The 26,288-nt window shown below is 44.6% G+C and overlaps 1 long non-coding RNA gene across 4 annotated transcripts; it reads left to right on the top strand.

The window, feature by feature from the left end:
- Window positions 1-830: 830 nt before the first annotated feature.
- On the top strand, window positions 831-25,942 carry LOC118173925. 4 transcript variants are annotated; one of them, XR_004754450.1, is made up of 10 exons: window positions 841-891; window positions 6,401-6,588; window positions 8,193-8,329; window positions 11,621-11,819; window positions 16,094-16,199; window positions 16,636-16,792; window positions 18,038-18,214; window positions 19,927-20,107; window positions 20,202-20,488; window positions 24,823-25,942. It is a non-coding gene; the product is annotated as an uncharacterized LOC118173925 (long non-coding RNA). The 4 variants fall into 4 exon arrangements; XR_004754448.1 differs by lacking the exon at window positions 6,401-6,588 and having other exon boundaries at window positions 831-891; window positions 16,094-16,792; XR_004754449.1 differs by lacking the exons at window positions 841-891; window positions 6,401-6,588; window positions 8,193-8,329; window positions 11,621-11,819 and having other exon boundaries at window positions 14,720-16,792; window positions 18,092-18,214.
- The last annotated feature ends 346 nt before the right edge of the window (window positions 25,943-26,288 follow it).

The following is a 26,288-nucleotide window of genomic DNA, read 5'->3' as shown; positions in this document are numbered from 1 at the left end:
AATGGTGTATTTATGTTATAAAACTGGGAGTGGTGAGCTAGGAAGTAAGGTCATGGCTCTGGCTGCGGAGGGGCCCGGGCCATGGCTGCCTGCGGCAGGGCTCAGCCGTTGGCCCGGGTTTGGGACGTGCCTGTGGGATTCTCCAGGCTGCACCGCGGAGCTGGCATCGGTGGGGAGCCTGGCGGGACAGCGGGGCTTGCTCGGTGACCGCAGGAGGTGCCAGAGTGTCACAGGAGATTTTTGTCTTTAGTGGCGATTAAAAACATATATATATCCCAGAATTTTCATATCTGGAAAAGTTTTTGGTGGAAAAAAATAAGAGTTTGCTAGATTTTGAGCTGAGCCCAGCTCTGTGTTTCAAATTTGTTGCGTATCCTTTTTGTTCTGTGTTTTAGCATCTATTCTATGTATCAGTACAGATTTAACAGATGTTCTATATTCTGTATCGGCTGTGCTCGTACAACAAATCTTCTGTATTCTTCCCAGAAATGCATTTAGGGTTGTACTCCCTGCACTTGATTCCCCTTGCTTTTGTTTGGTATTGTTTTACTTCTCTCTTTCCCTCCAATCTTTTCTTTCTTAACTGTAGTTGTATTTAAGGTAACCACGAATGCAATTGCCAGAAAACCCTTGGTGGTTGCTTAACTATGTACGTAGATGAACTGCGATAATAACAGACTAAAATGTTCCTTTTGTTGCTGCTGTTGTAGATCTTTGTGGTTTTAGTGTGGATCCTCAGGTCCGCAGGGCACTGCCAGCCCCTCGGCACAGCATCCCCCAGCTCCTCCTCCTCCTCCTCCTCCTCCTCCTCCTCCTCCTCCTGCTCCCCCGGCTGGGGCTGCTCGTTCTGCTCCGCGTTGGTGGCAGCACCTCCAGCTCCTGGGGACACAGGTTGGTGCCAGCACTGGGTACCTGGGGTAACTGCACAGACCTGGCAGCGTGGTGGCGGATGGTTTACATACTTACAGCCTCTGCAAATTAAGTAGTGCCGTTCATCATAAAGCATTATCTAAATTTGTTACAGAAATGCTCCTAGCCACAGGGAATTTGCTTTATGACTTGAAAAGAGTGGCACGTCTTTCAGTGCCTATAGTAATGGCTGTCTGTTTCCTGAGCTTAAAGATCATTATCCAGCACTCTTTCATTCTGCATAACTTTTATGTCTAGCAAATTAAATTCCTGGACAAAATAATTACATGTAAATGCTGCTAGGCTATTATTCACAAGGGGCCAATTTTCTAGCCATTTGTTGGCATTTGAAATGTCAAATTTATGGCACTGTAATACTTACAATGTATAGTTCAAAAAGAGAACGTGGAAGGCTCCAATCTAGTCTGCTGATGTAAATTTTCAAGATAGCTGGACATCAGAGAGGGAAAATAAATTATCTAAGTTAAGCCAAATGGCTGCTTTCTTCCAAATGCCATTTGGTGTCTGTTCCATGCCCCCAAAAGCTGCTGAGCTCCTGGCAGCCTGTGCTGCTGTTCCTGGGTCTCCACTCTAAGCTAGTGTTTTTCCAGATGCACTTCTCAGCAGGAAACCTGACTTTGCATCCAGTTAAACAGCCTTGCTGTTTCCTTTTCCCACCCGAGGTGGAGGTGAGGCAGGGAACTTGTTATTGTTGGTAGCCTAGTGAATGATTTTACATACAATTTTTCATTCACCACCTAGCGTAAGGAACAAAGTTTGACCTAAGCTTACGCTATGTTAAGAGCAGTAGTGCCATTGTCTGGAGAACCATGCCATTGTCGCGGGGCACGGCCGGCTGCAGCCAGCTCTCCTTGAGCTTTTGTTGCATTTCCTCAGGAATCTCAGGGGTCTCTGCTCAGGTGGGGAGGACCTGCGTTGGTGCTGGCACAGGGGCAGCATCCCAGCCTGGCCGCCTGATGGATGGCAGCAGCTCTGCCGTGGCACTGCTGCTCCTCTGGCTCCGGAGCCTCCTGTATATTAAGATTAAGGAGCTGTATATGCATCTCGCTTGATGCTATCTCCCAGTAAAGGTTTTGTTAACACAGACACCCACGTGCTCTTGGTTTCTCTCACGGTGCTGTTGGAAAAACAATCAATAGAAAGCCCTGTCGTCTCCTCCTCAGATGGATGACTAATGAGTTGTAATTGCTCCCCAGCCCTATAGGAAACTAACTTCATGAGGAGTTAAGGATTATCTAGCTGTATGTCCCTGGGAGGTTATTATTCTGGGAAATTAATTTAATTAGTTTAGACCTATTAGAAATATAGAGATAGCGCTGAAGATTGGCAGGGCAAAGGCAGAGCCATGCATTTTTTTAAAAAACTGTAAAGACCGTGAGTAAAAGGGCTAATTTTACGTTAACAAAAACTGCTTCTGTCTCCTCTGGGGCTTTATTGTTCTGAAAATAAAATCCTGCGATGAACTTGAGGGCAAACAGCTTTATTCTGCTCCGTGCCTGCGCGCTGTGCCTTCAGCGCGGGCCCTGCCTGCAGCCAGACGCTGCCTCGCGACCCCGCGGTGGGTGCGGGGGGGCCAGGGGGGCCAGGGCGCGCTGTGCCCCTGCGAAGGGGAGCTCTGGGCTCCCCACGTCCTCTCCTGGGTGGCCGTCAGCAGATGCAAGAGGAGGCCAAGGCTCTGTTTCTCCTCACTGATGTCCCCCAGACACTCACCTGCCCCCGGCTGGTTTCAGCTCTTGAAACTTGCAGAGCAAGAGGGGTCTCTGGTACCTGGTGACCCTCCACATCTCCTCCATTGCACTTTTCCCATCTTGTTTCCTTATTAATAGTGTAAAATCTAACTATGCCTGTAGATAGCTACATTGGAATAAAGCAATTTGGTGCCGTGCTAGGTAATGAGCCTAGTGCCTAAATGAGCGCAGTGTCTCATCCAGACAGGAGCAGCACTATTCCCCCAGGGGGTGCTTACAGAGCGAGCCCTGTCGATGACAGAGAAATCTTACAAATACTCTGAGCTTGCTTCAGCCTCGAAGACGGCAGTATTGGTGCAGCACAGCGTGCTCAGCAGGGCTGCGTGGTCCCGCGGGTTACTGAGGGTGGGTGCGCTCCCGTCTGCTGAGGGAGCAGCCCCATCCACCCCCGTGGCATCACTGGTGTCCTGGGCGCCTTCCCCAAGCAGCCAGGGCTGGGAGGTGCAGCCGGGAGCTTTGGGGTGCCCAGAACCTTTCCCCTGACTAATGGGGGAGCGCGGTGCCTCTGCTCCTCTGACGGGAGTGTTGGGAAAATAGTGAAAAATATTATTCGTAATTATTTTTAAAGCATATGTATCTGTGACATAGCGTATGTTCCCAAGGAAAAACACTGAGAAACACTGCTGCTTGTGAATGTCCCACCAACACTGAGCAGTGGAAATCTGCTCTTCGATGGAGTCTCTCTGATGGGTCTCACTTCCATGGGGAGCCCCTCTGCCCAGACGAACGCCCCCGAAACGGGGTGCATCATTGCCAAAATACTGCGACTTGTGGCAGGGCAGTTCCGTTTGGGCTAAAGCTGAGGCCAACCTTGTAATGCGGGGCGAGAGGACCTGGCGCAGCCCGGCTCTGCCCCGTGCACCAAGAGGACGGGTGGGAGGAAGGGGCCAGCCCCAGTGCCGGGGGTCCTGGCAAGCCCCTGTCCTCCTGCCGTGCAGGGAGATCTTGTGCACGTGCGGGTTGTGAGGGCTGGCAGGGAAGGGCTGCCAGGGCCCTGCACGCTGAGCAATAATTGTGCCAAGAAAATAACAAGTTCTGGAGTTGTTTGTGTTTCCGGTAGGAGATTTATGCAGCGTGCTCAGGATGGGTTTATCTCAGCAAGTGGGGAGATAGGCCCTGAAATGGATTTTCATGCTTAAGGCTTCCAAACACAAGCACTGTGCAGCTTTCAGTTTGTTTTGCAAATCCTTATCATCCAACAGCTATTGCTTGTGAAGTGGAGCAAAAAATGAAACCCACCGAGGAGCGGGTGGCAGGACTCCTGCTGGTTCGCCTGGCCCTGCGCTTGTCCTGGGGGGGCACGCGTGCACGTCTAACAGAAGCCTCCAGACCAGGATCTGCATGCAGAAATCAGTTTGTGAGTTTAGCCTTCTAGCTAAGTTCGTTGTGCTTCTGCTCCCTGTGAGTTGTTAACAGACAGTTTGCTTCTTGGGTTCTTCAAAATTATTTTGTGTCACAATATTTTATTTATTTGGTATGCAAATTATGATTTATCAAAGTATCCATTTATTGAAGACAGCAGACTGGAACTCCAGCAGTCCATCACTTTTTAAATGTTACCACAAACCTCACCTCTTAAAACTGAGAAGGGTGGGAGGGTGTGTATTTTTTTGAATATTTTGCAGGCAATTGACTCAAAACTAAGACAATTTTGCAGGTAGTTTAAATTTCATTGTACTCTCGTTGTTGTCTGGAAAACTGCTTGAATTTTTTTTTAAAAGCTCTGCTTGTTGCGTCCTGCCCTGCCTGCTCAGAGGGTCTGTATCCTGCTTTCAGGAGCATGTTAACATTGTTATCTGTGGACACCAGGGCACGTAATTATCACATTAAATTATTCAAATCCTGTGTATCAGACTTTCAAAATTATGTACATAGTAATAGCAAATGATTAAGATCCTATGGAAGTACAAGATAATTTATTGTAAGTAAACCTTATGCAAAATTTCTCAATAGATGGGCTCTTTCAGGAAAAGAGGGATTTCTGATTCCACCAATAATGATTACGTTTGTTTAACACAGACAAAAAAGACTTCCAGTTTATCAAGTGGCTTAGAGCTTCCATGGGGTCCACGTGAATGGTTGGAAAGTAGGTCAGGGTGGCTTTGCACATTGCACAATTATGATGCAGTTGCGTGTGAATTCAATTACAGAGCTGTAAAAGCTTATAGGGAAAGCTATGTGGTATGCAAGTTCTTTGGCGTGCTCTCTTTTGCTTTAATCTCTCCAAGCTAGTGAGTCTGGGGAGAGCTTAATTAAAGTCGGTGAAAGTAATTCTGGAAAACACAAGCCCATGGAGTGCCTGGATCTGCTGCACGTTCTGGCCTGCTAGCTGGTCTCCTTCTCACCATATGCTTTCTCCCGTTTCCCATGCCTGATTTCCAGGGAGGACGACAGGACCAAAATGTTGGCTGACTCTTGGATACCTCTCCCTGTTGGGCAGGAGCTGAGCCGGGGCTGCCCGTCTGCGTGTGGCCGGGGGTCGGGGCAAGGTGCCGGGGGCTGCCGAGCGCTCCTGCCCGGCAGGCAGCAGGGTGCCGGAGCTGTGCGCTGCTCTGCCCGCGCTGCCCCTGGTCCCATCGCCGTGGGCTTGTGCTGGCAGCCCTCTGGGCAGAGCGGCGCACATGGGGACCTGTTGGGAGGGCTCCATCCATCACAAACTGTCCTCAAACACCTGGCTGGCAGCTGGCTGCAGCTGGTCCTGTTCCTTCCTAAAATCCCGCGGGCTCCAGGCACGAGCTGGCACTGCCAGAGATGGTGGAGCACACACCTCCATCCGAGTCGGCTTCTGATCCCTAATAGTCTGAGTGTCTGGATTGCTGCTGCAAGGCCTTGAGCAAGACAAGTCCTGAAAGAGGGGTTTGAACTCGGGAGGAGAGAGTGTTTAATGAGGGAAAGCAGATGGGGCGGCAGCTCTGGTACCGAAGGCAGGGATCTGCGGATGCCAATGTGGTGGAGAGCAGGAGCTGGTATTCAGAGGGCTTTCCTTTCTCTCAGAAATGGAGAAGATTAGAGATGTGCTGTGATAAAAGAAGGAGAAATGAGGCTTCTCCAGCAGCAGCACTGTTTCCAGCAAGCACCTTAGTCACAAAAGCAGCAGCATCTTTCCTCTCCCCCTACCACTTCTCCTGCTCCTCTGCCAACCGCTGCCACTAAATTATCCTGTTCTCTCCTGTTACTGGTTATTGAGTGTTTGGATAAGATAGATTCAAATTATATGCATGTTCAAAGAGAGAAGATAAAACTAGACTGCAGCATATTTTATGGCTTTTATAAAATTTTGATGTATGTTGTTGAAATAGATGGAAAGCCACCACCACAGCTTGAGGGCAGAGCTCTTCTTTGAGAACCTTACTGCTGAATTAATGCAGTCATATAGTTAGTAGAAAGCAAGCATGTGCAGTTAAGATTGGAAAAATAAATGTTTTATTTTTATATATGGTCTGCCAAGTAAGAGAGACACCCGATTAAAAAATTGTGATTTTGGTGCATCTCTAAGGTTTGCCATTAGTATGTGTAACTCAGATCCGTACAGCTTCTCGTTGCAAATTGGGAAGGCAGGGTAGCAGAAAAATGGGAAGAGCAGGAAAGGGAAGCAAAGCAAACATAGCCCAAACTATGTTGCATTTTGGTTGTGTGTGGATTTGTAAGTGTAAGCTTAAAATGTGCTTTTCATAGTACCCTATTTTTCTGTGGGACTGACACCTTCTTAATTTTGTTGTCAGCTGTCAGGTGCAATTATTTTGTCCATCTGCCCGGAGATCTCTTGGTGCACCAGGTTGGAACGGCAGCTCCTGCACAGGAACAAGTTGCACTTCCATGCACTGCTGTTTGAGACCTAGGATTTATCTGAGTGGAGAAGCCCTTCAGAATCCCAATTTTCTTCGTATTAAGCACCCCAAATAAACTCCAGGTAAGGATTAAGGCTGCTTCTCACTACCTCTACCAAGGAGCGTGCACTTGCTCGCCCACTGAGCAAGGCTGTGCTTGTGGGACTCATCCTGCTGCCACCTGCAGAGAGTGGGAAGCTCTTTGCTGGGGGCAGTGTATGTACTGAGCTTCGAAGTGACACACAGGGCAGCGGAGTCCTGCAGAGTCAGTCCTGCAACTCTTTGCGATATGTCTGCGCTTTGTCTTGGTACAAAGGCATTGTACCAAACGTTTATCCACAGCTGCATGCTAAAAGCTTCTGAATGAATGAGTCTGATTTCTTTTATGGGTTCAGCATTAATCTGTCAATATTATTTACATACCTGTCTGATGTGACATGGCTTTGAGTCTAGCATGACTCCTTTCATTAAGGGCCCACAATTACCTCCAGATAACCTTCTTTTTTTTCCTTGTTTTATTCATGACTTTGACATTTCTGGTTGATGTGCTTCAAGCTTCACTTGGGTTTTGAGGAAGCAAATTTTTGTGCCTTGGTATAATGATTGCATCGTATTAGTATTCAACATACATGCACGGGATTGCGGCTGTATAGTTAAGGTAATGTCAAATACGAAGGTTGACACGTTGCCAACCTTGCAGGCATTTTGTTCTTCAGAGTTGATCTCCTGACTTTAACAGCTTCATTCCTGGAGCACTCTTCTCAGGGTTGTGTTCTGTAATATTTATTTCTGTTTTGACAGGCAGGTGCCAGACAGACTCTTGGTTCTAAGGGATCTCATGGAGTCCCAAGTTCTCTAGACCTATATACTTCTGTTCCCTGAATTGGTCCCTAATTACCCTCTCGTAGTATCTCTTTCTCCAGCATATCACAGAGCATATTTTTTGGACCTAATAAGATATCTGCATTCAATATTCAGTATATCTGAATATCATCATACTTAACCCACTTTAGGCATCACGAAGAATAGAATAATATTTTTTGCAGTTTTACTAGGAGTTGCTTGGAACATCATACCTACAAATAAACAGGTGTTAATTTACCTAATGTGAGGATTTGCATGTTGTCATCATACAAGGGCTTACACATACTGAACGCATACATGGTCAGTTGCTTGGTTGCACAGAAATTCTGTGGTTATGTGCGCATATGGATTTGTGACAGCTGCTACGTGCTTGTTTTAGGAAAAGAAGAGCTGGAAATAGAATGCTTGCAAATGTATACAAACTCCTGAAAAGCAGGAAGAGCTCAAAATGCTTTGCAGTCTGAAAAGAGTAGAGGAGCATGTGCATGCTTTCTGTTACACAGACATGTGCATGAGCCACTTAATCAGCTCTACAAGAATTATTAAGATAAATATCTCTTGGTTGTGTTTTCGTCTCTAAACTAACAATCCAACCATTTGCATAATCTCCATCACTGTAGCAGAAATGTGACTGCCACCATGCAAAGTTTGCATGAATTGCTGAGGATTTGCCACACTACGTTATGCAGTTTTTGTTGTGGTTTTAATGAATAAATTCCAGAGAAGGCTGTTATTAATTAAGCTACAATATGGCATAGTCAGCTAGCGGTGAGAAGATGCTAACTTGATCTGAAGGACCCATCTGTGGAACTTTCTCTTTCAGAACCGCAGCCCAGTTGTCACCATACAGCAGAGGGAATCTTTGGCAGCGTTTCAGTGCATCACTATGCCAGAAAGGTGCCTTTGGAAGAGAGAAATAAATTGGAAGCATGGGGATTCATTGTGAAATGCCTGCCAGAGGTAGGTAGCATGGGGATAAGGCACAGTCCAATATATTACAGTCTTGGGTGTGAATAGATGAAAAAAACTCCAAGCATATGCTAAGCTACTCTCCATATGAATAACAGTTTCTAATTTGCTCAACACATCTCTAATAGCCCTGGCAGTCTCTCTTTTCATAATTAACATCTTCATTTTCTTGCTTTCTAAAGGTGCGATGCGCATTCAGGCTCAGAGGAGCTCAGCCCCTTGGTGCCAGCCGCGGGCAGCAGGGGCGGCGTGGGACGGGGACCCCTTCCTGCACCCGGGCAGCCGAGCCAGCAGCAGCGCAGCTCCCCTGGGGCCCTCTGGCGCCGTGGCATCGCCTGCAGCCTGTGGTGAAAAAGTTTAAAAAAGTGTAGATGAATATAGACTGTGCCTTTTGTATGTGTGTAATACTGATTGGGTATATTTTAGTTCCTTGTTGGCATAGCTTATGAAACTGCCCTATTTCATCACTGTAGTAACTGATACAACTGCTAACACCAGTCGCGTTACTTGGGCTGTTACTGTTGGATCCTGCGAGGAGTGGAAGCACAGTGTTTTTACGCTTAGTTTCTTGTTGCTGTTATAGTTACGGGCAGCAGCCCCGTGCAGCCTTGCTTCTGGAGAACTTTGAATCTCAGCTTTGCCTCTTATTTTGTATGTAAACAAAACCCAGAGCGGAATGCCACCAAAACATGGGAGTTTCCTGATGCAGATTTTTGTACATGGTCCAAATCTAATCAAATCCGTCCTTATTTAGACAGGAGTAGAAACTAAGTTGTGAAGAGCCGAGATCTGTCTCGTCCCGTACCTGCTGTAGGATTTGTCTGGTTTGGCAGAACGAGGGCTGGTTGTGGAGCCTTATGCACAGATGCAGCAGCACCCGTGACAGCGAGCCGTCCGTGCTGGTGAGAGACCTTTGTCGCGTACAGATTGCCTGCACAGGGCCAGCGCTGTTATATAGCTTATGAACACACACACATTTTCTAAAAGCAATTGTAAGCATATCCTGATTATCCCCATAAACTGAAGTGTCCGTATTCAGAATCATTTTAAATCTTGGTTTCAGAAAACGGAATGTTCCCGAGGTGTCTGTGGCCTGACGCTGGCAGCAGGCCCCGCCGGGCCCCAGCGCTTGTGGCAGCCACCAGGCACCATTTCACCCGCGCTCCTTTCACTGCCCTGGAGGCCATTTAGCGTGCAAATATTCAGCAGTTAGGAAAGCAACTTGGATTAAGCACTCAGTTACCCTCTTCTCCACTGGGTAGCAGAGCAACACACAGTTTGTGCCATTTATCTGGGCTGCGGAGCACGTGGGAAGCCAGGGGCGCATGCAGCAGTGGTGCTGTGCCCCCAGCAGCGTGGCTGCCCGGCAGGACGGGGCCTGGCCCCCTCCTGGAGACCCTGGCCAGCAGGGCAGGATGAGGCGGTGATGCCTGGGGCACAGGGGAGTGCGTTGGCCCTTCTGGGGGTGCTGCTGCCCAAGGCCCAGGCTGCGGAGCTGCCTTGGCGCTGATCGTGCCCCAGCCCCGCGCTGCCTCGCAGCAGGGAAGCTGGCTGCGTGAATTATCCCCAGAACACAAAAGTTATTTCCCTCCCACAGCTTCTCCTGTCTGTGTGACCTAGTTACTGACTCCGAGCACATGCAGAAACCCACCGGAGTAAACAAACAAACAAACAAACAAAAAAAACAGCAAAACAACAACAAAAACCACCACATATCTATTTAAATAATGAAATAATGAAAGTTGATTACTATTTTAAGCCCTTTATCATGTAGAGGCATTTCAGGCTCAGACAGCCTACTCTTCTCTAGCAGTGAGATAACTATAAAGGCTTTTCCTGCCTGCCCTGCAGTTTGACAGTACTGGAGTTTCAGGCAATTAAAATCACTTCACATGTCTCTAGTGTACCTGTTAGTCTCTGTATTCTCATGCCAACATGATTCAGACTTGAAACAGCAAATTACCTTGTTTGGAGGAGGTGTTTTATAGGTTCTTTTACTTAATTGCTGCAAGGTGAATATTTCAGTTGGATTAATTTAGCTAAATGACACTCGAGTTACTCTATTGCTTTGGGACAGAGACAAGGAAAAGCCCCTGTGCCAGTACCTGATGCAGATAAAACACTTTTTTTTTTTTTTTTTTTTCCTTTATTTTTTTTTTCTATCCTTTAAAATAAAGCTGCAGCCTTTCCTGCGAGCACTTCCTGAGCAGATTATGAATACCCTGGAGATGCATGTCCCAGACATCTAACGTTTAGGGCCAGCATCCCTTGCACGTTTGGCTGTGTGCATCTCAGGCAGGCGCCGTGACCCTGAAAAGCACAGCAGGGCTGGGGCATGTGCATTGAGCGTGGGTATCGGCTGGCTAAAGGTAGCACGAAGGTATTCCTTCCCCAGGACTTCAGCATGCAAGTAAAATGCAAGCGGCATTTGAATTCTTGACTAAAAGAAGGTATTGTATTTATGCGTTCCCAAATAGTAATGCTTTTATGCAATTACGTATGTTCCTGAGCTAAACTCCAGCTCCAGAGGCCAGCCTGAGCTCTGGCCAGCCGCTGTCCGTGCAGCACAAACCGGGGCCGTCGGCTGGAGGGACCCCGGGGGCAGCGCCGACATGGTTCAGGCTGGTCTCTGTGGTCTGGTGCTGTGTGTGAGGCCTAGCAGCCCAAGGTGAGAAGAGTGCACTTTGTTAAGTTAGATTCTTTTTTCCCTTCCTGAATACTTAATGAAAGCTCTGTGGACAGAGCTGCAGCTCTCCTTGGGAGATGGCTGTATAGTCCTGGCACAGACAGACCCCAGGGGCACGTAGCTCAAAGTCCTCCTGGAAGGCAGGCAGGAGTGTGTACACCCACGCATTTCAGCCTGAATTTGGCATCCTGCAGACATCCAGCTCCTCCTGCAGCACTGCCGGCAGCACCGCCAGCCCCGTGCGAGCGGCTCATTCCTCATGGGAGGCAGTGTCATCCCCACGGCGAGGGATCCGGTGGCAGCCGCCTGCCCCAGAGATGCTCTCACAGAATGACAGACGCCAGTCTGTGATTGATCACACAGAAACCCCAAATGACAGGCTTGGTGAAGTCTGATAAAGAGAACTTGGGCAAAGAAAACAGAGGAAAGACCCTCGGTCCCATAACACTATGCTTCTTCAGTTGCCTCCCATTTTTCCCACAGAAGTAAAGTGATTTTCAGTTGTCCTTACTTTCCTCAGAGTGCCACAGCAGATATTTATGGCTGAATAAATATATTCTCCCCTGAAACCTCCATTTGTGTTTTGCTCTCTCCAGCAACTGCACATCTGTTTCTGCCGAGCAATCACCTGCCCGTGATGCAGAAAGCACCGGCGTGACTTCACTGTGAGCAGCCAGAGCAAGAGCTGGGGCGGGCTGGACTCTGGGAATCTGTGAAGATGGACTACATTTTTGGCATAACATCACTGACAGGAATGTCTTCGGAGCTGCAAAACAATTTACAAAATACACCAAGGTATGAAACATTATTAATTTTTCAGTGTTCCCCACCTGTGTATTTTGGGTGAAATCTCTCTGAACCTCCCTCCCAATAAATGATAGAGAGAGAAACCCCTTCGGCTCGGCATTCCCAGATGAGACTGGCTGAAAGCAGAGGCTTGAACATTGCTCTGCCCCATCCCAGAGGCTTGCTGGGGGTGCCGAAACCAGCCATGGACAGATCATCCTAGGTACAGAGCCACACGGCCAGAACCTTGTATCCGATATCTAAGATGGGCAGGCATGGCATCGCTGCTGCTGGCATGTGAACGGCCCTTCGTCTGCCTGGGGTTTTCACATCTCTCTGTATTTACTGTTTTTTTGAACTGAAGATCAAAATGCAGCTGCTGGACAACGGCTTTGGGAAAATGTCCTGTCTTCCCTGTTGGATTTCCTCAGTGGGGCGGTGCATGATGTGGTGTATCTGGGCACAGAAGGTTAAAGAGGGCCGGGGTGCTGCTTGTCCTTCCTGCTCTGCCTGGAGGAAGACTGCAGGCCCTGCTGCTCTGACAGTGCTTGACACAGATTTGGCAACGGATAGCAGGCAAGTTCAGCACACATTTGGTATTTCTTTAGTTGGCTTTGAAAGCTGTACGTTCAAAACAGTGAAAGCAATGGGCCCAGCTGCACAACACTAATTTTGTCTTGCAACTTCATTTAGATAAATGACTCCTGTGAGTTACTAATAAAAACAAATGTTGGCTTGTGTCAGAATTAGTGAACAATTCTGATAACAGGAGCATCTATTTTTGGTTTTCTATTAACCCAGTTCAGCCTAACATCAAGTTGTATTAAACTTAGAAGATACAAATAGGATCCATGCTGGTTAGTTATTTGCCTTGAAACATGCCAAAAGCATCTCTTCTGCTTCGCATAGCAGGTGGGATAAATGTGTAGCTGAAAGGCAAGTTATCTGTCAAGCCTCAAGCAACTCTTATCATCCGGTGCGTTAGTAGCGGGCGTTGAAGCATTAAGTAGGGCAGCAGGCTCAAGCCTAAGAATGAGCATAGCAGAGGGCCACCAAAGACGTTCACCAAGGAACCTGCCCTGCAAAGAACATTTTCCACAGCTGGAACAGCTGAGCTTGGCTGGCTGCACGGCACAGCTCGTGGAAAAGCAGGCAGCCCAAGGTGCTTGTGCACGATGCTGGGAAGGTTTTGGCATGGCAGATGCTGCCTCTGCAGAAGGAGGCATGTTACTAGGGACGTGTTAGCATCTGGTTTTGAACATTTCTGCCACTGATGCTGGAGGAGGAAATTGCACATGGGAAGCTGAACGCCTGGTCCTGTGTCAGCAGTGCTGAATGCCAGAGACACAGCACTGTCGGTCTCATCCTTCCCAGGTGTGTTTGTCCTCCCAGTGCGGGGGTGTGCAGTGCTGGCTTCTTGAGAAACTGAGGCCCAAACAGCACGATTTGGTGTTTACATAATGAAGTTTTTTGCTGTTTATTGGAAAATCTGTTTAACTATCTCAAAGGTTACTATTTAGAATTTATATCAAAAGAAGTTATATTTTCTCCCTGAGCAACGTAGGTAAGAAGAAACACAATGTAAACAGAAAAATCCAGACCTAGTTTAGTTTAGCTTAGTTTAGAGCAGAGAGAATATGCTTGATGATAATTCTTGAGAAGTTTTGCATTTTTTTTTCACTGACTCCCTTTCCCACCCTTTTCCAAATTTTTAGATTTTATCAACTAATTTTATTTTATTAACTACCAGTAGCTTTGACATTAAGTGCATTGCTAAAACAATTAGCACGCACAATTAAATCTCTACTTATACTAATTTTTCTCTTCATGGGAAGAATTTTATTTCAGCTCCTCATTATTTTAAAGCAATCTGCAGAAAAAGTATCATTAGGAAAATTAGGCTGATGGCATTTGGGGCGAGCTAAACGCACTGTTAAGCAAATCAGAAATTAGTGTAAATTTCTTTCATTTGACTTCATTTGCTGTGGATCAAGTTTGATACTAACGATGAAAAACAGGTCAAGTTTTTAAAAATATTGAGGTCTTTCTGCACAACAAAACTGAATAAAAGTGCAAAAGAAAAACCTGTATTTTTTTTCATGATTTAAACTGGAATATTTGTAATAATTCTTTTTTCTATTGAAACTGAGGTGTGGTCTTGTCTCAGAGAACATCATATGTACATGAAGAGCCTTTCAGTGTCTCAGGAATGGGGCAAGGTATGCTTTGTGTGTGCCAGCAGAAGGTGGAGGGACGTTGGCGGAGCTGTGCATATCCACATCTGCCTGGTGCCAAGATCAGGTTTTTGTTCACTGTGCTGCTACAAAAGTGCAGAAAAAGAAGTGGATGAATGTAGTCCAGCATGATAACTGATAATATTTGGGATGGTTTTTACCTAATGACTTGTATTTTGCTGCTTCACACTGAGCTCAGAAGTTGCTGCATTGTGGGATGCTCACTGAGTCTTTGTTTTAGTGTAAAACCCCTTCCTCTGTGGCACAACTGGTCCATGCCCTTCGCAAGTGCATGGCTTATGTGTATTGTGAAAAGGCTCGATACCTGGGTTGTATCTTGTGATGTGATAAATAGATAAAGGGTAGAAGAGAAAAGAGAAGAAATTAAATGACACAGTTCTACAGTTACTTATACACCTGTCTAATAGCAGATGGAGTATTCAGGGTAGAAAATTAGATGTCAGCAGTACACTTGGAGAAGTATGGAAATTTATCCTGTGGGCATTATAGCACCAAGGAACATGGAGAAGCTCCTGCTGACTAGCAAAATAGCAATCAATAGATTATACAAAAGGAGAACAAACATACAAGTAAACCAACCAACCAAAACAAAAAAAAAACAAAAATAATAAATAAATAAAAATTACAGAACTGTATTTTTACAAAATACATTTCTGAAATTTGGTGTTTGTAGTGTCACTTAACATGATGTTTGGTTGCATCAATGTCCTCTGTCAGAACATTTTTGCATCAGAAACCAATGCATTATTTACTATGTAAATGATCATTTTGTATTTATTCAAAAGCCTTTTCAATTGTGCTTTGTTAAATCATGAGTAAAGCCCTGAAGACAGAAGTCTCTGGACAGTCTGTGCTGCATACTGCTGCAGCTCATGCCCTCTTCCTCTGAAGTCAGCAAAAGCCACAGCAGGAGAACACAAGAATACCTGGGCCCTTTTCTGTACTTGTCTGGTAAGGCTCTGAGTGTATCAGGTGCTATGGCAAAATGCTGAAGGTTCTGAAGAGCTGGCGGTTTCAGCAGGAGTGTGAGTACTCGGAAGATATGTGGATTGGTAGTACTAAAACCCCATCTCACTGTGAAGAGCTTGATCTGAGGGAAGGTGATCCCATGCAGGAGGTGCGACTGAAGGTAAGATTGAGAAAGGATTGAAAATGAGGCAGAAGATAAGTTCCATGCTCGGAATCTCCTGATCAAAGACAGCCAAATACTGAAAGTTTGCTTCACTGTATTTTCCTTCCTGCCTTTCACTGGATGTGAATGAACAGGGAAATCTTCCACATACTCCCTCAGCGTATAAAAAGATGTACTTTGATTTGAGAATGGGATGCCGTTTTGACTGGAATGGTAGAAAGCATGTCAGTAGCTTAACAGTTGTAAAATTAGAAGGAAAGAAAACCCCAAAGAAATGAGAAAATAACTCGTATTAAAGCAATAGAATAGTTTTATGCTATAATAGCATTCTGTGCAGCTTAAAGCAGCTCAAAGCAATGCTCTTCACACAGTATCTGCCAAATCCTATCAGGATTGTAAGGTGACATTATGAAGTCTCCAGATGTATTTTCATGTCATTGGGCTGATTTGTGTCATTTGATGAATTGCATGTTTGTAAAATCTATGTTATTCACCCTGTGTATTTTGCTTTGCTGGTGCCAAAGATCTCTGCTACAGACAATAGCAAGTCATATAAGAATTATCATTTCGTAAGATCTTACCATCACCTTATTAAAAAAAAAAAAATAATTTTCCAGTAGTGTTGATATAAAAGATTAATGGGATACAGGAAGATACATTAGGTAAATTCTCTTTAATTTTTCTTAATCACATCTGCTTTTTTTTTAACATGAGGCAAAAGAGAAAATTAAATCTGCGTGAGAGGCAAAGGACAAACTCTTGTTCTCTTGCTCATGGCAGTTGAGCCCAGGACAGGTCTGTTAACCTCTGATGTGGCTGGGGGATGGCTCAGTCCCAGCCTGCTTGGGCTAGACATGTTGTAGGTGACTTCAGCTCGATCCTGTGTTACCCCTCAGGGCTTCTCCAACTCCTTTCCATGCAGAGAATGGTCTGGTGTGCTGAACTCGAGGGTCTGAGGAGTACTCACCAGTGGTGAGATGAACCAATTCTGTTGAGCACTAGGTAAGACGTGCACCTGGGTTGGCAGGAAGGACTCTGTTCATGTAGGCACTCCAGTGGGGTGATAGATGGGGTTTTGTCTTCAGTAGATGTATGCAATAATTAATTGTGTGAAGGCCTAGAAACCATAAAAATGTCTGCAGCAGGATATTGAGTGGGAATGCTTTTAAAATTCTCTTGATAGGTGCTGGTGATTTTTAACTGTATTGAATTATTTAGGTGGAACCTTTTGGTCCTCCAGGATCTGTGCTGAAAGTGCTGTGGTAGGCATTATTCCTCTAATCTGAACAATGACCTTCCACGTGAGAAACAACAGCCTGTTGCAGCTTATTGGCATAGGTAAAATTAATCTGGCAAACCCAAGATAAAAAGAAGAGCATCTTAGTAGTAATATAACTTGCGACAGTGAGTTGTTTACAGGTTTAATGATAGCCTACAGATCAATGCACATTGCAGGAAGTCTCGTTCATCACAGTTTTGACTTGATCGTTACCCTGTGGCAAGTTCTCCACACCTTTTTGAAAACTGTCTGCATCCCCCCAGCAATTCCCTTTGAGCAGTGCCTCCACGATGCGACTGCCTCACACCTCACTCAGGTTGGTACCCTTCCTGAAAGTGTTATTAATCCGTTGACTTTAGGATGTGCTGTGAAATCAAAAGTGGCCCTGCTACTGTTGCTACATTTACGTTAATGTATTAACATAAGTATTAATAACTACAAGGCTACATGCGGCAAATCTGACTCACTGACTGTGATTCTTCAAGGTCTTGATTGAGAAGGACTATCCTTCCTAATTTCCTGTTTTTTAAAAAAAAGAAATAGTAGTAAATAAATAAAAACATGTTTCTTCTGATCATGTGTTCTTTTAGACTAATTATTTATTGACTTATTTTTTCTTGCAGCTTATCAGCTTTTGCATTTCATTTTCAAATTTTTTTTATTTTTTTATTTTTTTGCCTTAGGCCTTGTCAGATAAGCTGACTTTGAGAGAAATGATTATCAGCTCTATTTTAGTTTCGTATGCAAAGTTTAGTGGCTTTCCTGATGACCCAGCATAATGTCTTCCTCATTTATTACAAAAAAAAAAGCCCATAAAATAGAGCTAAAAAGGACAATCCTAAATTCTATTTTCTTTGTCTTTTGTCCTCCCCTCCCCTCCCCTCCCCTCCCCTCCCCTCTCTCCTTTTCCTTTCTTTTCCCACACCACACAATACTTCTGTTAGATACTGTATTTGATCACATGTAACAGTGAGCTTTATCAATCATATGAATTAAGTATATTTGCTATTAATAGAGCTATTTGCTCTATTCTGGCTAATTTTTCATAGTGGTATAGGATTTTAATAGCCTCACTTGAGCTGTACTGCATAGTTAAGAACACATCTGCTGAAGAATAAGTCATCTGTTTGAATGGTCTAAATAAATAGATTTGGTCCTGTATTGTAATTAACTCATGTTTTCAAATTTGTCTTTGTTATTCCAAAAAGGGAGAACAGAATGAAAAATTCAGAAATGTGTCATAGTGTAATTAAATATATTTATGGCTCTATCTATCCATCTCTTCGTCTATCAAAACCTGCATCCTTTCCTTCCTCTAGAACAGCATAAGACCTGTTAGTGCTTTCTAGACCAGTGTTCCAAAACTTTGGCTGGGCCATTGCAATCATAAGCTGGTAGATGTTAGGAAGGAAAAAACAAAACAAAACAAAAAAACATGCGTACAGTGACGTTGCTGTCAATGAGCTGAAGCAGATGAGGTTTGTCAGACCACTTTTCTGTGTGTGAGCGTGTGGGAAGTAGTACTGAATTAAAACGTATCATCTTGACCTGACTCTCACAGGAAAGCCTTTGAAATACCTACAGACAAGCGCGGATCAGTAACTTGTCCTGTAAGATGCAAAGAGAGAGAGGTGCATCATTGCTGTTTCCTGAAGCTGAAGGGTTGAGGATATACATCAAATCCACGCAGTGGAGGAGCATCACTTGGGAAACACAGCCTTCAAGAGAGATTTTAAGGGTAGGTTAAATTCTAGTTCGAAGAGTGATAGTTGAATGATAGTACAACATAATTATGGATTACAGGTATTAAGTTGCAGAGCAATTGCAGTTGTCTCTCAATATACATTTCTTGTCATCCTCTACTGGGGCTCTGCTCCTCCTGACAGTTCTGGGAAGAAGGAGACGATTCAAAGAGCAGCTAAAATGATTAAAGCTAGGATGGGATTTATGAGGAAAGATTAAAGAATTAAATATGTATAGGCTGGCTAAACGATGACTTAAGGGGAAGTATAGCATTTTTGAGTGTTTGAAGGTTACAAATATAAAGGATTGGAAGAACCATTCAGCATGGCACATGCAGAATTGCTTAGAGTAATGTGGTGATGCTATGAAAAAGCAAATTTTCAAATGCCAGTGATACCATTTGATCACATTTATGTAAAAAAAAAAAAAAAAAAGTCAACCCAACTAAGTGGAAGTGACAGCAATGTAGGAAAGTCTTCAGTTCTCAGGTCCTTAGGTTTTTAGTTGCTACACTTCTCACAGGAACGCAGCCAGCTCGCTGATGCACCTTTTTCTAGGTAATTTGTTTTTATATCTCACCCAGAACTCTGAAAATGCAGGGAGGGCTTCTTATTGTTATCCTTGAATGGTGACCCCGAGTTAAACAGCAGCAACCAAATATCTGCAAGGTGGCTGAGAACAAGTTTCTGAAGACTGTTCTGGGAAGCGATGGTGGGGTTGGCACTGCAGGAGCAGAACTGGGCGCGTGTCCTGGCGCAGCTCCTCCAGCCCCTTCTTGCACGAAGCGGTTCATTTACTTTGGACAGCACTGTGCACCCATGTCCTAGGGGGGACAGAGTGCTAACATGTGGGTACCCAGCATCACCAGCATAGAGCTCGAAATGGGACCTGGGACCTGACCCACATTTTCCTAAAGATTTAAAATAAAATGAGAGCCAGCTTTGCCAAATTGCCACCTTCAGATTAACCGTCCTGAGGCAGACAATATTTAGTTGCTCTGTAGGGGAATTAGATTCATATATTAGACAAGTAAAACATGTAGCACCCTTTAGGAGCGTCTCTAGGTTTTATTTTGGGATGTATACATACATACATACATACATATATATATATATATATAAAGAATATATGAAAACCAGGACGTATTCTTATTAACTAGCTAGGTTGAAATATGGTTGTGTTGGCAACACGTAATAAGATACAGACATTCCAACTAAAAAAACAAACAAACCGCATAACAAACACACACAAAAATCAAATTATTTCCCAAAGATAGGCATCATGGATGAAATTGCCTCCATACGTCACACTAATTAAAGTCTATGAGATTTGCTGTGACTGTCAGCTGGTATTTACTTTTCTGCTTAACTGCCTGATAATGGTGCTGAATTAGCCAACCAGATGATCTTTATGATATTTTGATTTCTTTGCATGCCTACGTCATGTCTTATACTGACAGATATCTTTTCTGACCATTTCATCAAAACACAAACATTGAAAAGTTACAGTGGATTTAGTGTTGTTTTTGTTTTGAAGCCAATGGGATGTTTCCATTGCATTCCAAGAGATCTACTCTATTAAACCTCCTCTGAAAGCCTCCTGTGACAAAACAGCAGCAGATTGCATTTTTCTCTTTCCTTAAAGCACTTCTCTGTCCATTGAGGAGCCTTGTTGCCACTTTCACATGGACTTTCCTTCTGTCTACAGGCCATCAGTGGTGCAGAGACCACGCACCAAGCAATGCCGATTCTCCAGATGTGCCCAGAGGTGCCCGGGCAGCCCAGGAGGAGACATCCCTGCCCTGACCCAGCACTGGCAGCATCGTGGTGGGCTGGACCGAGGGAAGTAAACGGGCAATAAGAGCAGCTGGCACTTTGAAAAAGGGGTGGTAGGCCGGGTGGGGTCAGCAGAAAAATATTGATAGTGGAAATGGTGGAACTTCCTTTGCACAGCTGATTTTGATGTGATTCTGTTGTCTTTAGAAAGATGAAACTCCAGTAAGCGATCCTGCATCTTAACAGAGTTGTCAGCAGATGACTTCTGTCCCAGTGTTCTGGTGCCATTTTTCCTGAGCTGCCTGTGTAATCGATGGTGAATCTTTACATGCCCAGAGTGAGTTACTCAGATCCAAAGCCATTCTGGAAACAGTCTGTCTGACAGCCTTTTTATTGGCAAAGAAGCTATTTAAATGAGAAACCTGTGTGAGAGATGAACTAGCTGCCCCATGTGATGGCAAGCGGAAGCTGATGAATTCTGCTCGGGCAACCCGGTGACCTTTCTGCTTTCCACTCTAATTACTTTCCTGTCAGATGTTCAATTAGAGTGACAGGGTCCCAAATTCCCAACGATCTCTGTTTTGTCTTAGAAGATTAAAGGGTGGCAACTATTTTCAATATGATTATCATCATTATCTCTGGGAGATTTTATACTTCAGAAGTCAAAGTCATAATAGCCCAGCTCACTGCAATTATTTGCAAATTGCCTTAATGTATTTTCCAGAAGCTTTTCCTGCACTTTGTAATTTATTTATTTGCTAAGCCAATAGCACATTAAAATGCTAAAATGTCTATGAACCTATATGAAGCCTGTCTGATGCTAACTTGCATGGACTTTGCCAGCATCCTCTTTACCCACCAGTAATCTTACACATATTTTGTTAAAATACCTCTATGGATGTTCTTTCAGGTAAAATACCTTGAAGAATTCCTCCCTTTTTTTCTTTTTTTTTTTTTTCTTTTTTATTTTTTTTCTTTTTCTATTTGGAGATGTTGCAGTAGTTCTCTATGGTGCTAGAAATGTTTGTGAAAATATTTGTACAAACCAGTATAGGAAAATATCTACAGACAGAAAACATGGTTGGCTTCTCAAAACATGCCTTTTCTCTGGAAGCATGTTTCTAAAGTGGAAGACTGACCCACGAAGGAGTGGAAACAGCAGTGTACTGGGGACCACACAGTGGGGCTCCATTTTCCATTGCAGGAGCCAGCAGGTCTAAGAGCTACTAGGGTGGTTTTGGGTGCACTCACTGAAAGCACTTCTTATTCTCGATGGGGAGTAGAGGATGGAGAGATGATGTGCCCTGTGCATTAAATTGAAACTAACCCAAATAGCTTATAAAATACGCTCAGCTAATTATTCAGGAGTAATTTACAGACCAAGAGTTACATTGCAATAATTGTGAATAATGAGTAAACCACAAAAAAATGGTAGATGGCTCGCAGGCATTTTGTGAACAGAAAATGAGGCTAAATTCATTGAATAAATTAATTGCTATGGATTATTCTTTCAGCTTTAATCTGCCGCCTGCTGAAAGAAATCTGTGCAAATGGAAAAGCCGGTCCATAGCTTTCATTTTGAAATGTGGCTGCTTTGCACTGAATAGAAGAGAAAAGAAGCCTGAAAGGCTTTTTGCTGTGTTATAATAATGTATCATGCTTGTAACACAATTTTCACCTTCAAAGTTTTACCTGCCCTTTGGGATGGGGCAGTTTTATAATCCCATTTTATTAGCGAGAAGCAGATGGAGAGCCTGCAGGGAGGAGAGGTGATTTTTCCCAAGGCCACACGTTGTCTCTTTGGCAGAATTTGAGTTGGAGCTTGGGATTTTACAGTCCCTGGCTGATGCTTATGATATTTTTTCTGTTTGAAGACTTCCCTTTCCTGCAAAAACATGCATACGGGGAGATGAACAAAACAACCCTAAGCTGATTTGAGGCTTTGCCAATGAAAATGCAGAGGAAAAGAAGAAACGAGAAGACATGTCCTCCAGTCCATTTTAGAAGATCAATCCTGGCAAAGAGGAATTATATTTTAAGAACCAGACAGATTGTCTCAGATTTACTATCTTAGAGGACAGCAGTGAAGGCGAAGCATTTTTCTGTAAGGATTATGATTACCTGACAGAGTCTTATCATTACCAGGAGAAATGACCCTGGTTTAGAAATGATCTGTTCATTTATAAGTAGTTGTTGCTTTTTAATAGTGCAGGTTTTTCTTACTGCTATTAATATTCATAAAAATAAAGTTAAGGCCCATGTCTTTACTTGGATGAAATTTGTGATTTAAAACATAATTTGAAGAGCCTTTTAGATCAATCCCTGGATTTTATAAGCTGCTGGCAGCAATTTATGTGGATGTTAGACCACAAAATCCTTTCAGGTACTGAGCACAAGCTGTCTGTAATGCCCTAGCTTGTGGCAGCCTTTTCTTTCCCGACTTGGTTTGGCGTGGCCAGGTGCCTTAACAGGGTGTCCTTGAGCTGGAAGCGTCTTGTGACAGCCCGACAGCTTAGGACAAGCTCTTTGCTATTGATGGGACTCAGAGTGGTATCACTTGGCTCAGATTTATGTACTGTGCAAGTCATCCCTTTGAGAAAGCTTTAGCGTTCCTCCATGTGCTGGAACTGACATCCCCTTGCTGCCGTTATTTATAGCAGGGCACTTTTGCACCCTGCCTGACTTGCTGCACAGCGATAGTAAACAAATCTATAAGTACTCTCTCATTTAGCTTCCAGTCCGAAGTGAGCTGCATTACACAGCAGCCAGCTTGGCCGTAAGGGCGTGCCGTTGCTGGAGAGTTTTGTTGAACAGAGTACAATTACCCCATCTGGCATGATCATATCCACTCATTTTATCAAAATAGATTCTTCCCCTCCATTTGATAAAGTTTAACAGAGCAGAACAAGAACCCAAATATTAACATGAGCCATAAGGTAGCACGAGGGGAGGTGCAGTTCTGTCAGTCACAGGGAGCCATCGGAGGAGGCCAGGCTCTGCCGCTCCCTGAGCAGAGGGGATGCTGCTCCCACCGAGGCATGCCGCAGCGGTGCTGCCCTTCCCTCGGCTCCCAGTCTTCCTTACTGCAGATGTTAGTCTCTGGCAACCTTACAGAAAAATGTCACCTTTCTCACTGTGATCGCCACTGCTGGAATAGAGTTACAAAATGCTAACTGTCACATCATGTTGGCTTTTGTTGCTGCTGTTGGCTTCTTCGGTGCGTAACTTTTTTGAGCATCCCTCAGTTCCTGTTCTTTCTGGAGAGGAAAGCCTTTCCTCTTCTGAGGCTGCAGGTCTGAGGGCTGTGTTTATCAGAGATGTCTAAGCCCGCTGCTCCCGTGGGGCACTCCCAGCTTGCCTGGTGTGTGCGTGCTACGCCGGGTTCTGTGGTCTCTGCACTTGTGCAGCGATCTGTGTCCCTGTTGGTTTGCTGTTACAAAGGGTTCTTAATTCTCTTGTGCAGCTTCAAACATTAATTGAGAGTCAAACTTCCAGCATTCCCTTGAAATGATACCAACATGAAAAAAGTTAAACTGTGTCTTTTTCTGACATGACTGAAGCTGTAAAATGATTTGTATAAAAATGAAAATCAAAATAAATAAATAAAAATCTTTCCTGCACGTTCAGGAAGTTTAAACCTCCAGTAGCAATAGTAAAAAAAACATTGCACTGAGTTTTGCAGAATAATGTCACTCTTTTATTTTATTATACAATGCAGTTCACCCTAAATTACATTTTCTTCGTTTAATTTATTTGCATGAAAAAGATGGCATGGCATAAATCATCTTGTGTAGGTTGCTGGGTTATTTGCATTTCAGAGGTTGTTTTTAACTTTGGATTAGAAAGGAATTTGCAATTGAGAAGCTTTGAGAGGCATTAAGGTTTAGTGATTGGTGATTCTCAGAGTGATGAACGATGTTCATTCTGCTTAGGACAAACCTCCTAAAGTTTGAGTCTTGCTAAAAAAGCTTGTCTGAGGCAAAGGCTGAGAGCCAGAGAGCTCGTCTCTCATTTCAGGAAGCAGCTCCTGTGGGGAAGCGGGACAGGGATCCCGTGGGATCAGAGGCAGGTCTCTGCAGACTTCAGCGTGAAACCTGCCCCAGAGGCACGGCGGTGCAGGGTCCTCCTGAGCCAGGCCAGAGACCGGGGAGGTGCCTGGAGGTGCTGGTGCTTCAGGGCCCTTGGGCACACGTGCCCCACCTGGCCTGGCGCCGTGCTCTTTGAGGATGAGAACAGGATTTTTAACACCTAAGTTGGTCAATCCTGACACTTCTCGTTTTTGCTTAAAGTAGGACAGTGGGAGGAATTGCTCGCCGGGCTGGAGCAGCGCGGCAGGGAGGCCGGAGCCCCGCAGTGTGCGTGGGCTCCTCTCGCAGATGGCGCCGCGGCGCTGGCGGCTGGGCTGGGCCGTGGGCTCCACGCAGCGCCCCTGCACCAGGCAGCCAGGCCCCACGCCACACGCGGGGCAGGAAGGAGGCCTGCGGGTAGTCGGAAAGGTTCCTCCCGAGGAAGGAGGATTTGGAGAGCTGCTTAGAATAGAGGTTGGTCACCCAGGTGCGTTTGGGTCTGCTCTTCCTTGCTGTCCTTGTGTAACAGCATCTGGCGCAGGGCAACTGGAGCTCTGGAAGGCTTTGAGGAGGCTGCACATGGATATTTCCTGCTAAAAAAGAAGTATGATGAGATGTTATAACTTGCATTCGATACAGCATGGAGCACACAGGGAACAAAACGGCAGAGTAAAATGTATTTTATTAGTGATGAGCTGAGGTTGCACATGAAAGAGCCTGTTAAACATAGGACGTGTTAAATGCATTATATTTCCCTTCAGGAAAGAAGTAGTCAAAGGGACAAGGCTGATGAACTGAGCTTATTAACTTGACTTGGCGGTGATGAGAGCGATATCGACAAAAAGGCTGCGGTGGACTTCAAACACACTTCCTGCAGTCGTGAGCCGAGAGCGCTGCTTTGGCAAAAACTGGGGGCTGCTTTACACGGGGATGCAAAGTCTGCAGCGAGAGCCTCATCGTCTGAAGTTGAAAGCAATGAAACATCCATCTCCTGCAGTGGGTGGGAGCTGGAGACCGTCAAAGCCAGCCCCACTGTGGGCATAATCGAGCTGACTGCTGAATCACGGGATGAAAGGGACCTGCTGGAGGAACGAGTCCGTTTGCTTGCTAACAGGATACTATTCACAGCTCTTTAAAAGTGTGGGGAAATTGACTGTCACTTCACTATTCTCCTTGCTGATTCATCTGGCTATAAACTTTGGAACAGGTTGCTTACTGCTCCACTCAGCTTATTCTCTGTTAGGGTAGATCTACAGTCAAGTGTTCCTTAATGATACACAAACATCCTAATAACATTTGTAAATTGAATCCTGGAGCTGACTGGGACTATCTCTAAGTGTCCATTGTGGAAAATAATTTCTAAAGTCCAAGGTGCCACCAAAACACCTTTACCATGCTGAAATATGTAGTATAACAATTTTTTTTTTTTTTTTTCTTACAGAGGACTGTTCCTTTATAGTTTTCTTCCTGAGAACTTCCTTAGCCTGAGGGACTATACGTCAGCTTTTGCTAAGTATGACTCTGACCTACTTGTCCGCTTGAATAATGAGTTCTTGCATTTGTTGTTTTATCTACACCTCCATTTCTTTCTGTGTGGGAACAGCTATCTAACTTCCACTAGTAACTTTTTCTGTATCTTTGCAGTATCTGCCTTCATGTCCTGGATGTAAGTTGTGCATTAGTACTAGGAGTGCTTGTCTTTCATAACATCTGCTTATTGCTGGCCCCCAAAGACCAGCAGAGAAATGCACAGGAAATTGGCAGATCTAATTTGGTCACTATTTTGTCAAATGTATACTTAAATGTGTGAAGGTTTGTCCAGAAGATTTCTGCCTCTTATTATATTTCTTCACGTTAAAAGGTACTTTTTGTTTGTTTGGTTTTTTTTTAATGAAGGTGAAAGAACTAAGTGAGTCTACTTGATGTCTTCTACTAAGCTGACAGTATAATATGTTCTGCTAATGTCAATACTGTCCAGTCAAAGCACCAAATCCTGGTCTTCTCCAGGTGAACAGCCCTTTTTCTGTCTGTTTGCAAGCCAGGGGCTGTGCTTTCTGGTGTGTTTCCTAAGTGGTAGTCTAATGCATGTTGCTCTTGGCCAAGTTTTTTGTGCAGTGGGATAATGGAAAGATGTAGACCCCAGTTGTCAACTCATTCTCAGTGGAGAAAATGAACAATTGCAGTTCTTTAAATGGTGGAGAGGAATTAGTATTGCTTGTTCCAGCTC

Source organism: Oxyura jamaicensis, chromosome 13 (genome assembly GCF_011077185.1).
Source record: "Oxyura jamaicensis isolate SHBP4307 breed ruddy duck chromosome 13, BPBGC_Ojam_1.0, whole genome shotgun sequence".
Taxonomy (NCBI): Eukaryota; Metazoa; Chordata; class Aves; order Anseriformes; family Anatidae; genus Oxyura; species Oxyura jamaicensis.
Note: the sequence above shows the minus strand (reverse complement) of the source record. Positions and strands in the feature narration are given on the sequence as shown.